The sequence below is a fragment of the Toxorhynchites rutilus genome, chromosome 3 (genome assembly GCF_029784135.1).
Source record: "Toxorhynchites rutilus septentrionalis strain SRP chromosome 3, ASM2978413v1, whole genome shotgun sequence".
Classification (NCBI taxonomy): domain Eukaryota; kingdom Metazoa; phylum Arthropoda; class Insecta; order Diptera; family Culicidae; genus Toxorhynchites; species Toxorhynchites rutilus.
This window is the reverse complement of record NC_073746.1, coordinates 311,816,977-311,823,933: the sequence shown is the minus strand read 5'-3', so window position 1 is coordinate 311,823,933 and position 6,957 is coordinate 311,816,977.

Below are 6,957 nucleotides of genomic sequence, written 5' to 3'. Positions count from 1 at the left end.
AGTGAGCACTGCCCCAAGGCCCACGGGAGAAGCGTCAACGTACAGCTCTGTCATATCATTTGGGTCGTAGAATCCTAGTCTGTGGACGGTTTTAGAGAGCTCGTTTCGAAGATCATCGAAGGCTCTTTGTTGATCTTTCCCAAAGATTTCAACATCCCCTCTCATGAATTGCCGCAATGGTTCAGATCTCGTTGACAAATCTGGAATAAACTGGCCAACAAAATTGACCAGTCCCAAGAAACTCCGCACTTCTTCTTTAGTTTCTGGCCTACGGAAATTACGAATGGCTGAGATCTTCTCATCAGAAGGACATACACCCGCTGCGCTTACATTGAAACCCAAGATCTCTAGTTCGGTTACTCCAATAAGACACTTGGCTTTGTTCAAAGTGGCACAGTTTTTGTTGAGAACAGCCAGTACTTGCTGGAGACGGGCGACGTGTTCTCCTTTTGAGCTTCCAGCCACTACAACATCGTCGATATACACCACAACGCCCTCGATTCCGACTAACATCTCGGTCATCACCCGCTGACATATCTCCGGGGCACAATTGATTCCGAACATGAGCCGTCATGCCCCGGCTCGTCATGAATGTAGTGATATCTCGAGAGTCTGGGTGTAATTCAATGTGGTAAAATGCCGAAGTTATGTCAAGCTTTGAGAAGACGGTAGACCCTCTGAGTTTATTCAAGAATGTATCAATCATCGGGAGAGGATAATGCTCACGTTTTATTGCTTCATTGGGGTATTTCATGTTGATACACAGCCTAATATCATCTTTGCCCTTGGGTACTACAACCATTGGTGATATCCATTCCGAGGGACCTACGACCGGTTCAATAACATCACCGTTCAACATTTCCAATAATTTTTGATCGACCTTCTTTTCCATAGCCACAGGAATTCGTAAGTATGCGATTTTTCTCGGCGGTACCCTTTTATCTATCGACAACTTCACCTGAACGTTGGGGAATTTTGGGAATGATTCACTTTTAGCTGAAATATGCTGTACCTCAAGCCCGACTTTCAACACCTTTAGATCTTCTGCCGTTCTTTTACTTAGTAGTGATTTTTGGGACCCTTCAATGACAAAAAATTCGGCGTAACTCTTCGGTTTGGATTCATTTATCGAAATCCATGCTTCGAATATTACCAATACCTGCAATGGTTCTTGGGTAGCGTAAGCCAGATACTTTCGGTCACGGTGGAATCTTTTTTTGAACAGAGTTGCATTGACATTCACAAGTCTCTCCCAAACTTGTTCAGTAATCGTGTTGATTGCTGCTCCTGAATCGATCAAGAAGTCTACTGGATGCTGATCGATTTTGCAGGTGATAATTCCATCGTTCTCTGGATTCATCTAAACGAAATAGGAGGAAATCAAACCAATATCCTGACTTTTGCTTTATTTATTATAAAAAAATCAACGAGACACTACAATCCCTCAAAGAAACATGAGGTTCACAGATGATATTAAAAGAAATTCTAATCTATTGATTGCAAGAATGAGATAAAGTATAAACATTATTCTACCTCCATCGACTCTTCCGGTTTCGGACGACGGCGTAGTGGCTCCTCGTCGCTGTGATTTTCCTCCCGTATGGCGTAGGCGGCCTCGTTATTGGTGGACTTCCAAGTGGTGCGTGCTTTAAGCTGTGTCTTTCGCATGGCTCTGCATTTCCTAGCGAAATGGCCTGTACGACCGCAATTGTTACATCGTGAGTTCCGAGCAATGCAGTTCCGTGAATCTTTGTGGTGTTGCCAGGAACCACAGCGATCACATTCCTGCCTGACGGACATTTTTCCATCTGTTCACATTGCTGTTCTCAACCTATATTCTGTTCTTCTTTATTTTTCTTTTTCGCTTCCGTTTCTCACCGCACCGCATTTCTAGTGAAAGTTGATACTCAACCGACCTCGCATCGGTTGGTATTGGTGTGTACATCAAGCGGTCTCGCATATGATGTTTTGGTCTTCAATCAGCCTCGGATTTCTTTCAATGGTGTGCGCTTCGGTCCTCAACCGGTCTCGCATCTTTATGTGTTCGTTTGTTTTGTGTGCCTCAACCTCACATCTTTTGTATTAGTGTGCGCTTCGGTCATCAACCGGTCCCGCATCTTTTCGCTTGGAATATATTATCTTTTAACCTCACTTTCTATGGTGTGTAAATTTGCAGGCCTTTGTTCGTCCGCCATTTTGTAAATTGTCACTATCACAAACCGGTCTTTTCCACTTATTTATTATTATTTTTTTAATTAACTAAACAAATTACATATTCAATCCTACTGGCAATGAATAAATTTTCTCCACTGTAGCACTTTTCCACGAACAACATAAAAAAATAGCCGACCAAAATTGTCGAAGGCAAATTTCAACACAAACTCTTGATTTCCTCTTGACAAGAAACTTACCACAAAAAATGATCCTACAAGCTGCACCAATTTGTAGCGTCTCGTCTGAAAGTATCCTCCTATTTCCCGGAATAATTGAAAGTCCGTAAATTGTCCTTAACCCTTTTATTTGCTTCCACTCGCCTCAACGGTTAAACTCCTCATAATCCCCGAACATCACAATCGTTTTCTCTACCTCCACGCGATTCCCTCTCCCTCTCTTCGAATCAATCGCTCGCCTCGCATTATTCTCTCTCGCACCAAGTACACGAAAACTAATAGGGTAAACGGCCATGAGTTGGCTATCGCTTACCGACTCTACACTTACAATATGGTAAGTTAAAATAGAATATTTGAGACAAGTTATTAATTGTTTTTTTTATATTGTAGAGCCGCTAGAGGTTTTCGCAGCAGCTCAGGTGTGTTTGATCGGACTGGAGTAATCGATGCACAATTTTGAAAATCGATTATATATGAGGCTCACACCATTTTCTATTTCAATGTGAGATTGCTGAAATTTTAATAATATTTGCCATTAAAAAGAGAGGAAGTATGCAGTCACAAGAAGAGAATTTAGAAGTGTATTGATGTCAAGAAACATTCTTGCAATGGACCATGTACATCGTATACACTGTTTTTGGGACTTAGCCATAAGAGTAGCCAGAGGTCGAAAATAATTACATATGCCTAATTTGTTTTCAATAAGTTGGAGTTAGAGATTGTAAACAGTGGTGGACATAAATGAAACAATGTGTTGCTATGTTTTAATAAGATAATATAACAATTTGTTCGTTGATTTTTAAAATGTATTATCTATAATATATACAGTTCTACTCTATTGTGAGCTCAACTTTTTGTATTTTTTAACATCTTTCCGAGTTTCAGCTCCTCCACTCCTTCGTTTGCGATTTATACAAAAATCTGTGTTATTCCCTCTAGTCATTAGAAACCCTTGCAATTGAAGATTGCAATAGCGTAGTCTAGCGATTGTTCTTATTTTAATATAGATTTTGACTATAGTAGGATCGAAGTTCGGATAAGCTTCAAGAACTCGTTTTACAATGGTGGACACCACATCTTTCTTGAAATTGAACCCATTAACTCCTAAATTTGAAACAAATATTTTTTCCATTTCTAATCCAACGACTTGAAATGCTGCAGATTGTACAGTTAAGCCACCATAGGACAAATTAGCTAAAAAAGGAGGAACATCACGATTAGACAGATTGCTCGTTTTATCTCCAAGGTCTGGGTGTGTTTTTTTCAACTTAAATGCGACCCAACCTAAAAGATATGCAAAACCATCCTTTTCTTGATTGTTTTGCATAACCGAGGTCGGTAATGACGAATTCACATTCCGATGTTCAAGGCAAGTGTTATCGTCGTAGACAGTGAATGTTAAAACTGCAGGAAAAAAATTTTGATTACATGAAGTTATCATCTCTCATTTCAGGATACTTACATTCATCAGATTGTTGATTCGAAGAATCTTCCGCATCAGCCAAATCTGAATTTTCCAGCAACTGTATATCAGCTTTTTGGAACAACGTGGTCGTGATATAGTTGTCCTCTACGTGAGATATATTTTTCTGGTCGTATGAATTCACGTTGTTTTGTGTGATTCCAGGAGTTTTTCCGAGAATTATTAGGCGTATTCGGCGTATAACGTCCAGGGGAGCTGGCCTATCATTCAGACCCCCTCTGGAACGAATTTGAGAAAATGGATTCTCAAGTAAATCTTGGTTCAACTGAAAATGCATATAGATTTATAGGAAGGCTTAATATATTTATTCAAAGAGATTTACGCTTACCTTAAATGTTGAAATAAATTTTATGTCATATTTTCGTTTCATATCTGCGAACAAGCATTTCAGCGATTTTATCGACATTATGATCGACTGCTGAAATGTTGTTAGGGTCATATAGACTTTCCCGCTTTTGTTGATTGGTCGACAATCTTGCATCATTTGCATCATCTGGTCCAACGCTTGGAGTTGGTAATCAGTGGCAGAATAAGATTTCTTCATTTCAACTGGTGCGAATGGATTGTATGAGTTGAAAATATCGAACCAGCTATTACAATTTTCTATGAATTCTGCTACAATACTGGCTTCTTCTTCTTCGGCTGTATTTTTGAATCGTTGTTTCAGAACAGTTGAAGTTGTGTGAGACAGAAGTTGAGCGGCCTTTGCAACGTTCTGTTTTTCAAGAGATGTCAGATTGATGTGTCCATAATTAAGAGCAAAAAGCGGAGTTAGTTCACAATAGGACCTGTCCTCAATGATGGCCCTAATTAACCTAGAGTTAATATTGAAGTTTTTCCACAGAATTCCCTCTCCAACGAACCAATTTCGCAACAACTTCAAGTTATGTGGACTATCTCCGAACACATAAATATTCTCTTTTGTGACAGGATGTTCAAAATACGATCTATCTAAGGTCACTCCCAAATTTTTGCGCAGCATTACGTTTCCAGGTCCATTGTCCGAATTAATCGCAACTACGTTGTAACGGATTGCGTGTAACTCACAGATTGTTTTCTGAAGAATTTGCCTTGTCTTGGCTGGTCAAAAGCAACGAACACAATTTGCTTCCAACTTGCAAACAATCCACGTACCATGATTACTTGTGCATATTTGTACGGTCCAACAATCTCATCCATTTTTTGATCGTATTCGATTAGTTGACGCACGCTCATTTCATCGTATGTTATAACGCATGCCAGCTGCTTTTCTTGCATTTCCAAGCCAACAATGTACATATATCTGATGATATCGGACAGTAAACCGCTACGCAGATCTAAATGATTGGCATGGTTATTGAGCGTTGTGAGTCCTGGCAATGGAATGCGCAAATCTTCGCGAATAAACTTATAACATCGCTTGCTAAGATAGCGAATAGCAAAGGCTGTCGAAATTTCACCCGGAGTCCAACGTGGCTTCTGCTTGCGCCCAAGGATAACATCTAATTGATTCCTTGTTAGAACACCATCCAACATTTTTTGTACATGTTTGATAAGTTGTGTGTTATTTATGTGTTCCGTTTCACAAATTGTGGTTTTCTTTTTAAGTTCTTTCAACTGCTTACTGAACGATTTCATATTTTTTTCTTTCTCCAATGACAACATCATATTTGCTTTTTTGAGTAGTTCAATTTGCTGGCGTTGTGCTACTAATGTACTGTTCAACTCCAAAATTTTATCCGCTGTTTGCGTTTTGTGTTTTTCCAACTCCTCTATCTTCTTTCTCAGTTCTTCAATAGTAGCCAAAGCTGAGTTTAACTCCAAATTGAACACATTGGAAGTATTCAGATTGTTTTCTCTATTTTCTTCAAATCTAGTGTGTTGTAGAGCTTGTGTAGAAGAAAAAAATTCATTGTTTTTCAATGTAATAACCGCTATTTTGTAAACGCTTTTATTTACATAATTCAAATGATGGATTTTCGTGATCTTCAGTGGTCACGACATCCAGGGAACATGCAATGGTCTCACTAGGAAAATTCGGGCGATGTATTGTGGGAATGGCTAAAAGCAATGTCAATCATGCTCTGTACAAATATTTTAGAATTTACTAAATAGAAAGTACCATTAGAAAGCAGCATCCTACATTGCTTCGCACCAATAAGCTGGTGACGTATCCGATACCGCTCATCATAACTGCTTGCATGAAAATGTCGCGAGCAGATACCCTGCTTTTTCAGAGGTTTCCAGTTTTCTGATTGGCCACAGTAATTAATCCATCTGTCTAATCTCTCTCCGCTTTTTGGGAAAGTGTGATAAACAATGTCCGGATCACATTTTGTAAGTAGAGCCTTGTTTCCACATCCTATCACCGCGCAATAATACGGCATCTGAAATGAAGGGAAAAAGAATGTGCGTTCATTGCAGTGATGAAATTCTAGAATGTGTACATTGTTGAATTACTTACTGTGACTTTTTTCTCCGTTTCGCACTATTATGTTTCTTTTTCCGAAAATCTTCAATTTTTTCCCTTCACGAGCATAAATACCACTGTAGCAGTTTTGGAAAACCAAAAAGTCGCTGTCATATTTCATCCCCTCCCGCATCTTCTATGCCTCATCCTCATACTGTCGAAAACGAACCACCTGTCAATTCCAGCTCCTTGATTACTATCATTGAAAAGAGATGCGCGAGAGTTAGTTAGCGGAGAGATACATCATTGGTAAATTGGACGAAACGTCATTCAGTTATAAATGTCGAACAATCTTTAATTAATAAATTAGCGAAGAGCCAACAATAATTTCAAGCAGTCTATTCCTCTACTCGCAAACTATTCTCATATACGGCACTGCTCAGTTAATCGTATGGCTTCGAAACCAACAGATAGATTATGCCTTGATATTTCCAGTGATCTCGGCATTGTTGGAGAAAATGCCGAATTGTGAGTGCGTCTAAATTTACAGACTACCACACAAAACATTCAATATGGCTGCATTTCTGGTGTAACAGTTAAACATAAACTAACAAACTGCGCCATTTATCATAGCACACACCGCGTAGTAATAATCGTAATTAGTGTATTGATAAAATATGATTCCCTACACAATC